The 11925-nt window shown below is 38.8% G+C and overlaps 1 pseudogene; it reads left to right on the top strand.

Annotated features, from left to right (window-relative positions):
* The first annotated feature begins 10310 nt into the window (after window positions 1-10310).
* Window positions 10311-11653, top strand: LOC129488105 (signal peptide peptidase-like 3; annotated as a pseudogene).
* The last annotated feature ends 272 nt before the right edge of the window (window positions 11654-11925 follow it).

The raw sequence follows: 11925 nt of genomic DNA, 5'->3' as shown, positions 1-11925 counted from the left end.
GGTTAAGCTCTTCCTGAAGAGCTGAAGTCAGCAGAAAGAAATGTTTGTAGTTAAGTGAGAGGGAGAGGGGATTTAGAGGCCAAGGTTCTTATGTAGATGAAGCCTCCAGGTAGCAGGCTTCAGAAGAATAGATGGTAGATGGTAAAGTTCTTTTATCAGACTCTAAAGGGTGCCAGACTTTTAGTTAAATCTCTCCTGGAACAGGAAGAGGCCTGGAAGGGGAAGGGGATTTTCTACAGAAGAAAGATTTTCCTCAGAAGAGACAACTTTGCAGGGGCCATTTCAAATTTTTTTCAAAGAAATATATTTCAGGGTAAAATACTTTGATTAATTTCAGGGACTTCTATCTGTCATGTGATGGTATACCAGAGTCAGATTAGAATGTGATGTCTTATTGCTGTAAAAAGCCTGTTCTCTCAATGTTAAGATTTCTGTTTTAATGCTAATGCTGATCAGTTGTGTCTGAATTCCAGCGGGAGGAGTATAATGAGACATGTCTGACCACCGCCTTTTCCATCATAGCCTGACTAGTTTTTCAAGTTTTCTTTGGAATGATCTTGGCCAAGAGAAGGGGTCCATTCAGTCAGTTGGCGGGAGACTTAGAACTTTATTTTTGTCATACATGGAGAAATAGGTTCTAAGTTCTGGTTGGGGGAATCTGGGTAGTGTATGAATGACAGTTGTCAACCAGTGTGGCCTCTCTTAGCCTTGGTGCTTACCTGGAATATTTTGTCTTTGTTGCACATACATAATTTGGAGGATTTGTAACTGATCCTGTGTAATTCTTGAACTGTTCACTAGTTGAGGGTTAGTGAAAAACAATCTTACGTTGTGTTAACTCCATTAGAATATTTAGTAGACAATTATCTCGTAATAAACGTGAAAGGCGAGAAACTAATCAAAAGCTATTAGCTAAAGCCTTTATTAAAACATTGCAACATGAAACACAGTTCAAGATGACTATATTGCGGGGACGAAGTAAATATTTCATAAGGTAGAATTGGGAAAGGCCAGATGTAACCCAATGGATTAATCTTGCCCACTGCCTAGACAGAGCTGATTTATCTAGACAGGGGAATGGCAATAGAGAAAGAGTTTAATTCATGCAAAGCTGACTGTACAGAGGACTAGGGTTTTATTATTACTCAAATCAGTCTCTCCCAAAACTTGGAGATTGAGGTTTTCAAGAATAATTTTGTGTATAGGGGGTCAGAAAGTTGGCAGTGCTGATTGATCGGGTCAGAGATAAAATAATAGGGAGTCAAAGCTGTGCTCTTACACTGAATCAGTTCCTAGGCAGAGGCCACAAGTCCAACTGAGCCAGTTTATCAAGACCTGGGTAGTGCCAGCTGATCCTTTAAGCGCAGGAAGCACTGATCTTAGATTTTACATTAGTGATGTTTTCCTCAGGAGCAATTTGGAGAGGTTCAGATTCTTGTACCCTCCAGCAGCACGACTCCTAAGCCATAATTTCTATTTTTGTGGCTGTTTTGTTAATCCTGCAAAGGCAGTCTAGGCTCTAGGCAGGAAGGGGGTTTGTTTAGGGAAAGGGCTGTTACTATCTTGGTTTCAAAGTTAAATCATAAACTAAGTTTCTTCCAAAATTAGTTTAGCCTACACCAGCAATGAATAAGACAACTTGGAGGTTAAAAGCAAGATGAAGGCAGTTAGGACACATCTCTTTTACTGTCTTAATTTTCTCAGTTATGATTTTTGCAAAGGCGGTTTCACAGTCATAGTTCAGTTTTATTCCAAGAATTATTCACTGGCAAGTTCTGGGAAATTATGGGGAAACTGAAATCGTGTTGCTCATGGGATAAGATGCAGGAAGAGCAAGGTGTGGTCCTAGTTAAGCAGCTATTGGTTGGTCAATTTGAATTTAGCAGAAGTAGTGGAAAGAAACAGTGGAAACTTAGTTGTTGTAAGGATCAGTACAACGTTTTAAGTCCTTCTCTTTGGCCAGCATTGGCATAAAAGATAATATGCTAAGGACAATTGTCAGAGTCCAGATTTCCGTTCGTGCCTTACAGTATCTTTGGAGATTGTTGAGTCTTGAGTGCATTCAGCAGCTCCTTATGTGACTTATATTTCTGTTGTCACTGTAATAATCTGTCCATGGGGTGGCAGTTAACAGGTATTTAGGGCTGTAAGTAGGATACGATGTAGCACTCTGAAGCCTAGAAACACAAGAACTAGAATCATTAACAGTCTTTGAAAGGCTGTCCATCCAGCCCACGGTTTTACCTGGTTTTAATCATAAAACCAAGTTCCACCCTCCATCTGGATTCCTTGATCCACATGACCCAGAATGTGGCAGAAGAGCCAGGTTGTCAAGGTTTCTTTCCTTTGTGTCTCATTTTGTATCTGATTAGTAAGGTATTTTCAAAATAACAGAGTCGCTTGTAGAAATCAAAACATTAGTATTAAAGGAGGACATTTCTTGAAGTTTTTAAATCCTCGCCAATTAAAAATCTTGAATTTAAACTCAAAAGACAGGAATAAGACAGCCAGGAAAAGAAGAAGAAGTGTTTGGTGGTCACAAGGATGGAGGGGTCAAACTGTTAGCAGCAGTGAATTCGATGGGTTTGCAGCAACTCAATTCTTGCCTCCTTGGAGGAGAGAATTCAACCAAGGGACATAAGGCAGAGGGAGAGACTGAGACAAGTTTTAGGGCAGGAGTGAACGTTTATTAAAAAGCTTTAGAACAGGAATGAAAGGAAGTAAAGTACACTTGGAAGAGAGTCAAGTGAGCAGCCTGAGAGATCCAAGTGTCCCGGCCGACCGTTGACTTGAGATTTTTACACACTGGATGGTTCTGAGGTTTGTGTTTCTTCTCCCTTGATTTTTCCTTGGGGCAGGCTCTCTGCATGTGCAGTGGACTGCCAGCACTTGAGAGGGGCCTCATGCGGAGTGTGTTTACTCAAGTTGTGTGCATGCTCCTTTGAGGCATTTTTCCCTTACCAGTTGAATATTCCCAGAGAATGGTCATGTGCCAGTTAAACTCTGCCATTTTGCCTCTTAGTGCGCATGCTGGAGCCCACTTGCCCAACTCCAGAGATCTTATCAGAAAGCTGCTAATCACCAGCTTCAGGTGTTTTATATTTATTGTGAGACTACCTTTCCCTGGCAATGGCTGTGACCAATTATTATTTTAGAGAGAGAGTTTAACAGCCACCTGAGCATCACCTGATGGCTACCTGACATTCCTGCAGGGCAGGGCCTCTCCTGTCCATGTCTGCCAAGCTACCTACTCTAACAAAACAAGAAATCTTGTTTCCACCTGTTGCTTCATCAAGGTTCTTTGAAAAACAGTCCTCTTTGATGTGCCTGCTTCTGAAGAATCCTGAGAGATTCTGTGTGATAGCTCCCGTTGGTATGGAGATGCTGGAGATGCATAATGACTTTTAACTGAGAGATGTGACCCCAAAGTTCCATTCTGTGAAGTTTTACTATAGTATTTATGATTGATAGTGCCTGATCAAGTCTTTTTCTGTGGCCCAAGAGCATTCCGAGGTTGATGTCATTTTTAGCAAACTAGTAATCTTGGCAGATCATGCAGGATTCTCTTATTTGTCTTTGGAAAAAGCCAAGTGCAACTGGCTTTGTTGATTATAGACTTGGATATACAGCATAAAATCTCTACAGCAATTGTCAATTTTTCAAACTTTAATTTTGGGGTAATATTTATTCTTTTAATTTCCATTGATGACTTAAGATGATAAGAACAGTTGATTTCTGGAAGATTAACCATATTTTGCAAACTCCTTGGTTATAGTCCCTATAAAGTTGGTACCTCTGTAACTGGATGAGTAAGTTGGTGTGTCCCAAGTTAAGAATATATATAATCTAGAAAAAAAAATTAAGCTAGTAGTAAGGTAGTTGTTCTTTGACAGGGAAAAGCTGCCATCCAGAAAACGGACAATAGTTAGAAGATATTTATATTCATTTGAATGTGACCATGTATAAAATGCATCTTCAAATGTTCAAAGCCTTCATTGAAGCCATTATTCCTGTTAATGCTTCACCTTTACAGCTTTGCTAGTGTCATTCATTTGGTAGGAAAAACACATGCCAGAAACATCCTCAACAATTTAGAGTAAAATGGCGAGTGTTTTAAGCTTACAGCCAATTTTTCTCTTAACTGTCTAGTCAATAATCTATGTTATCCAGCATTATCAAGGTAAAAGAATGAAATCCTCTCCTACAAGATAGCCTGGAGAATGAAGTTACAGTTGATGATTATTCTGGAAATAGCAACACAGTGTTCATGATTATCTGGGAATAACACTTTGTAAAGCACCAATCCCCAACCTTTTTGGCACCAGGCACTGGTTTTATGGAAGATCATTTTTCCGTGGACAGGGTCGGGGTTGGGGAGATGGTTTCAAGATGATTCAAGTGCATTATTACATTTATTATGCACTTGATTTCTACTATTATTACATACTCATCATAAGGTAGAATCAGTGGGAGCCCCGAACTTCTTTTCCTGCAACTAGATGGTCCCATCTGGGGGTGATGGGAGACACTGACAGATCATCAGGCATTAGATTCTCATAAGGAGCATGCAACCTAGATCCCTCGCAAGCACAGTTCACAATAGGGTTTGCACTACTATGAGAATCTAATGCTGCCACTGATCACTCACCTGCCACTCACCTCCTGCTGTGCGACTCAGTCCCTAACAGGCTATGGACTAGTACTGGTCTGTGGCTTGGGGATTGGGTACCCGTTGTAAAGAGCAAGAACAGACCTGGGGACAAAGCTCCCTGGACTTTCCATTTACATCACGAAGCCACTGTATTTGCCACTGATTGTCCCTGACTGAGATGTGCATTAACATCGCAAAACAAATGTTAATAGGGATAATCATTCACCATTTTTGATGCTTGAACATGAATATGTTTCTTTAACTTGAGAGATAAGAAATGTTGAAGTGATTTATACAAATACATTTTATGTGCATATAGTGAAACTATGAAAACTGAGCTTCTCTTAACTGAGATTCTTTTTCCCATTGCATGTTAAATTACATAAACAACAAGTTCCCCTTATAGTTACATTTATTAAAAATTGAAGAATGGAGAATGCCAAAGCATTTTATTATCCTTCTATTTTGAAGGTAAGGAAGCAAATTATTTTGTTATTCATTGGAATTTCAAAGATACTCAAAGATATCTGGGAGAAGTAGGAACGATCCACGTGAGTCCACTGTGAGGACAACTGGAAATGCCTATCTGGTGACTCCTGGACCCATTCTATTGGCCTCTTGGTTGAATTTAATCTGATCCTTTTGCAGCAAAGAAAAAAAAATAACGCTAAATATAATGGCTTTTCTGAATTCTGTGAGTTCTTCTAGTGAATTATTTGAATCTGAGGGTAGTCTTAGGAATCCAAACTTACAGCTAGTATCAAAAGTTAGGGCTGTCTTGGGGACTGCCAAACTTCATAATATGTAAAACCTAAAATATCTGTGACTTTCTTGAGCTTCAAAACCAATGTAGAGTATTTAGAAAATTTAAAGAATGAAAAGCTTGACCTTGGTATTGAATAAATTAGACTTAGTGTTGACATTGATTTTATGTAATAAAATGTGGAAGGAGATAAACAATATTCTAGAGAATACCCTTATTATATACTAATTCTAATTTGTCAAAGGATTCATGTATTTGTTGAGGACTATTATGTACCTACATAATTCTCGAATATAATTTATAAACCTCTGAATTCATTAAAAATGTTAAAGATGGCTGGGAGTGGTGGCTCATGCCTGTAATCCCAGCACTTTGGGAAGCTGAGGTGGGCAGATCATGAGGTCAGGAGTTCGAGACCAGCCTGGCCAACATAGTGAAACACCGCCTCTACTAAAAATACAAAAAATTATCCAGGCGTGGTGGTGGGTGCCTGTAATCTCAGCTACTTGGGAGGCTGAGGCAGGAGAATCTCTTGAACTCAGGAGGCGGAAGTTGCAGTGAGCCAAGATTGCACCACTGCACTCCAGCCCAGGCGACAGTGTGAAACTCCATCTCAAAAAAGCAAAAACAAAAACAAAAACAAAAAATTTCAAAGACTTTCAAAATCATAAGTTCCATCCTTTTTATTCCAACTACAGATCTTATAAATAGCAAGAAAGTCTGTAACTAGATTATATTTTGTTGTTGTTCTTATTGTTGCCTTTTTTTACATGGTCCATATGTTTTTAAGCAAAACAAATGCAGTTTAATAATTTTTAGCTCTTTTTTCTAACTTTGTCTGAGCTAGATATTCTTAGGATACACACATAAAGACAAAAAAAAAAACTTTGATCATTAAGTCTCTAAAATTCCCCCAGAGAGAAGAAAAGAGTGGGAGAAGAAAAAAGGAAAAAAGTAACAGGAGAAGCAAGTGGGAGCTAGCTTCATACAAATATTAAGCTTTCATCAGTAAAATGAAATTATCTTTCCTCTTCAAGGACGAAAGATTAGATGTAGGAAACCCATTTTGACACAGACATACACACTCACACAAACACACACACACGTACACACAAACATGAGATTTACTATAATTGGTTGAAATAACATGACCTCACTTACATAATCTCTTTTAGACAAGAAAGAAAATCTCATGAAGGCTTCTCCCTTTTATGCCTCTGAAAGAACAATTTTCTTTATGTCAAAAATTCTTCAAATTGATCATTGGAATTATAAATTCTCCTTGGTGAGATTCATGTCATATTCTATGTTTGGTGTTGTTCACATCAACATAAATATTAATAAGCAGTTAGAGGGCCACCGGCTTCATTGTCTACAACAATTCTAGTGGTGAGAAACAAACACGTGCTACTGCCCCTCCGTCACAAACAAACTACATCTTTATCTCACACATAAAAGCCCCTATCAGTGACGATAGTAACAATGTAAAATGTGAGTGGCACTCAACACAAAATGAAAGATTTCCATGCAGAATCAGAGCTCATCTGGTGTAGAGCCATGTTGCTTCAGTGCTGTTCACCTTCTTCACTAAAGTATTCAGTCCAGGTATAGGAATCTGGTCCTGATCCAGTTCTTCTCAAATGAAAAGCAATAGGGAATGCCATTACCTCAAATTAAATAAACCCACTGCAGCATGACGACAGCTCAAGGTGAATGGCTTTCAGAGCTGACAGCATAGATTGGGAAAGGACAGTTTTTCTCTGAGAGCTGTTCTCTGAATCCTTGGAAGGTTTGAAAACCTGGATTTGTCAATCAGGTTGTAGTATTCAGGGGTAGCAAGTTTTGGGGCATCATTTAACAGCTGTTGTTGGTCAATTTGGATTTAGCAAGTGATGGGAAGTACAGTAGAGAAGATCTTGCAAGGGTTAGTGATGATTGGTGTGTGTGTGTCTGTGTGTTTCTTAATCCATCTATAAGCATCTTTCACAGACACATACTCAAAATGAACCCTTGATACTCCACTTCAAAATATGGTCCTCAGATTTCCTCACCTCTGTTAATGGTAATTGTATTAGCCCATTTTAATACTGCTATAAAGAAATACCTGAAACTAGATTATAAAGAAAAAGAGGCTTAATGGACTCATAGTTCCACATGCCTGGGGAGGCCTCACAATCATGGAGGAAGGTGAAGGAGGAGCAGAGGCATCTTATATGGCAGCAGGCAAGAGAGAATGTACTGGGGAACTGCCCTTTATAAAACTATCAGATCTCATGAGAGTCACTCACTGGTACGAGAACAGCAGCATCACCACCCCTTATGATTCAATTACCTCCAACTGGGTCCCTTCCATCACACATGGGGATTATGGGAACTACAATTCAAGATGAGATTTCGGTGGGGACACACCAAACTATACCAATAATCCAATGTTTTAATAGTATATGACAGTAATCTTAGTGTGATCTTTGCTTGTGCTGTTTGTCTTGCTTCCTTAATCTAACATATGAGCAAATTTTGTCAGCTGTACTTTCAAAAATGTGCATACAGTCTGACCAGCATTCAGCATATTCACTTACCTTTTAATCCAACACTCTATCATTTCTTATTTGGACAATTTTAGTAGTTCCCTAATGGGCCAGCCTCAGGATTTTATTTCCATAAAGTGGCCAGAAAAGTCCTGTTAAAATATGGGTTAGATCATATCATTTCTGCATTCAAAATTGCCTTGTTGTTTCCCATCTCATGAAGAATTAATTCAAAATCCTCATCTTTTCCTCTAACATATGATTTGGCTCTTGGCTACTTCTCTAATTTCAACAACTACGAAATTTATTCTTTTCTCATGTGATCTAGCATATTGTCATTCTTTGAACAGCCCAAAGACATCCCTGCTTTCTGCTTGTTTGGTTTTTTTTCTTGAATATTTGAATATCTAGCATTAAACAATAATAGATTAACTCCTAAAATCTAATGTCATCAGCAAATAATTACCTAGTATAATAATAATGATGGACACATAATATACTTCTAGTACTTCAATGTAGACAGTAATTAACATTTAATAAACATACAAAAAGGTATTATTAATCAACATTTTACAAAGGAGAAAACTGATGTTTGGAGGATTTAAGTAATGTGCACAATATTATCTGACTTATCTTACTCAAGATTCCATAATATCTGATTGTTTCCTGAACCATGTTGCACAATAACTAAATATTGTGCTATGCTTACAACTGAGCAAATTGCAAAGGCTACTTGCAACTATCAGAAATGTAAGACAATTTTAGAAATGTGCATAATCACTTTTATGACATATGTGTTCTCAGTACCTGCTTTGTCAGATTTTCTACGCATTAAGTCAGTGTCCTGATGAAATTTCATTGAAACTAGAAAGTTATCTTTAATCATATGTATATATCTATACCGTTAAGTTACGCAAATGAGCATATTATCACATTTTCCAACTTACATCCATTAGCACTTCATGAATATATAGATACTACACAATTTGAGCTCAATTCCCACTCATACTTCTTGTTGAAATTAGTCGTATCTTCTTAAACTCTTAGCACATTTTTTGTAAGACTTTTCTAAAATCAGAGGGGATGGATGCTGAGGCAGTGGACACGAAGAAATGCCCTTGCACATAATCTCATCCAGCTGCTGGAGGTGACCTGCCGCCATCTTGACCTTTCTTTCCTTGGATCTTGCCATCTTGAAGAATCCAGGCATCTCACAGGCACATGAAACATTCTTGGTTTTTTACTTCATTCCCTGTTTCGTTGGCTTACTTTTTGGTGCAAGCATATTTTGCAGCTCCCAGAAGATAGGGTTCCTCCCTGTTAAACATTCTGGAAGACACAGAAAAGTTGAGAAATTAAATCACCCAGAGGTAACTACACTGATAAACTAATTTCTTTATTCACTACAAATGTTTTGCAACTGCTCCCACCCTGGTTCTGGCACTGAACTCGCCAATGGATCTTCATGAATCGGGGTATCCTAGATCTCTTTATATCTTCAGTTTTATATTTCCGGGATATTGTCAGAATTTCATCTCTCCAACTCTTAAATTTATTTGTTTAGCAACCATATTTTCAGTTCTTCTAATTTATTATGGCAATTTTATTTTTAATATCCAAGAGCTCCTTTCCACAGCCTATTGTCTCGTGATGTAATACATCCTAAAGTCCCTGGGAGATACTATTATACTTAGAGGTTTTCTTGTTTCATTTTTAAGAAACTGCTTTTTAAAAAAAATCATTAGTGTTTCCTTTGAGTTTTAATCTCCTTTCTGCAGAGAGGTAGGTTACTTTCATGTCGCAGTGTTTCTTCAAATGGCCAGAGTCTTCTTTGCTCATTCATATTTAACAACAAGGCAATGCAAAGGCGATTGCTGAGGTAAGTACAGAAGTCAAACTTAGTGACTCATGAACTTTAAACGGTGAAGATCTGGAGAAATGTCTAAATACTAGCCTTCATTTATTTAGAAAAGAGTTTCATCTTTCTTCCTGAGTATTATTTCTTGAAAGAATAATTCTCCAATTCTTGCCCAGGGTGGTATGTCCCCGGGCACTCAGTTTTTCTGAAGGTATGCAATGTGCTATCTGTTGGGTGAATTTTTGATTATTTCTTCCTGAACACATCCACTTGGAGCCATGTATTTTCTGGCTTCTCAGTCTCTGAGTTGCAGTTTTGTGAATTCTCTGGGATATACTTCCTCCAACTTGTTTCATCCATTGTCCTCCTCCATTTGTTTTTTGAATTATAGATGTGTGTAAAACTATCTCATAGCCTGATGGCCTTCCATTTCTATGTGTCATTATGACTTTATAATAAACATACCTCATAATTTCACGTAATTTCATGGTATCTTGGAGGCAAGAAGAGATGCTCATATGTGGTCAGTCTGGCATCCTAAACTGGAAGTTTTATTTCTTAAATATGTCATTTGAAGATTAATTGAATTTGTATTTATTTACTGTTCTTAATGATTAGAAATGTATGTAATTAACTTTATTACTAAGTAATGATTTTTGCTTTAGAGATATGTTTATCAAATTCATCCAGAAAATATATCAGCTTTTGGTTTAATACTAAAATAACAATTTGTACAGATTTCAGATTAAATACCCTTGAAAAAGTTTAATATCTCTGTGTTGCAAATTTCAACCTCCGAGTCTCAACAGACTGGTGTGTAGAAAAGACAGAAAGACAAGAGAGTACACGGAAAGACAGTAATAGTTCTTCTGTGTCTTTCAATGGCAACAGCACCAATAATAGCATCAAATAATTGACTCTACCCAGGCTCTGTTCCTTCCGATTGGAGCATCTGTCTCTCTTTTATTATTGTTTTGCTTCTTTGACTGAGCTCAAGTAGTTTTCACAATATGTACAGCAGTTCTTACAATATAACTTTTGCTTTTCTTCTTCTCCTGATGTGCCAGTATTTAACGAGACTCTGTTCATCTCAGAACAAGATTTCCCTGGGTTTCTGTGGATGTTTCACTACTGCCGAGTTGTTATTATCTCTGTCTGTCGTGCTCATCCTCACCTGGATTCTCACTGGCCATTGACTTCTCATAGATGCATTGGCTATGGGTCTCCGTGTCACTGTAATTTTCTTTGTCCGCCTGCTGGGCCTCAAAGTCCCCTGCCTGCTTCACTCAGGGCTTTTAATCTATGATGTCTTTTAGGCATTTTTCTCAGCCTACATCTTTAATAGCAGTGTCGTGGTGAACGTGGCCATGGCAGCTGGCTGAAAATCCCCTTTACATTCTATCCCGGAAGCTCAACCTGGGGCCCGGTGTTGGGCATGATGTTCCTTGCCTGTCTCTGCCTGGAAAACTGGTCTTCCCACTTCCACTGGGAGCCACTTCCTCATGTTGGGCATTGGAGACATAGTTATGCCTGGTTGTCTGCTATGCTTTGACCTTCGCTATGACAATTAACAAAAAAACAAGCCAGTGGGGACTCCTGTGGTGGCCCTGGACCTGCCAACATCTCTGGGCGCATGCAGAAGGTCTTCTACTTTCATGGGATACTTTGTAGATCTGTTCACTGCTACAGTGGCCTCTCACATTCACCAGTCCTCCCAGCCTGCCCTTCTCTGTTTGGTGCCGTTTACCTTTTTGCCACTCCTCACGATGGCCTATTTAAAGGGTGACCTCCGGTGGATGTGGTCTAAGCTATTCCACTCCAAGACCAGTAGCTCCCAATTCCTGGAAGTATGATGGATCATGTAGAAAGTGACTAGATGCCCATGACAGTCCTTTTCTCTCAACTTATGGTTTTGTTTCCTCTAGAACTGGCCTGGTATTCAGAGATGTACCTGTGTAAGGAACTGCTGGGTGACTGGGTTTCACATTTAAAAGGAGCTTGTTTCCGGGAGAGAAGTGCTGGAGCCCTCTTTGGTTCCTTCTCTTTTTGCAGATGTAGAGGTGGAGCCCCTTCCAGAGGGACAGGCCTCTGCCTGGCGCTCCTTCTTCTCTGTTTTTTATGGATC

Source organism: Symphalangus syndactylus, chromosome 1, assembly GCF_028878055.3.
Source record: "Symphalangus syndactylus isolate Jambi chromosome 1, NHGRI_mSymSyn1-v2.1_pri, whole genome shotgun sequence".
Classification (NCBI taxonomy): Eukaryota; Metazoa; Chordata; class Mammalia; order Primates; family Hylobatidae; genus Symphalangus; species Symphalangus syndactylus.
This window is presented reverse-complemented; position numbering and strand designations above follow the sequence as displayed.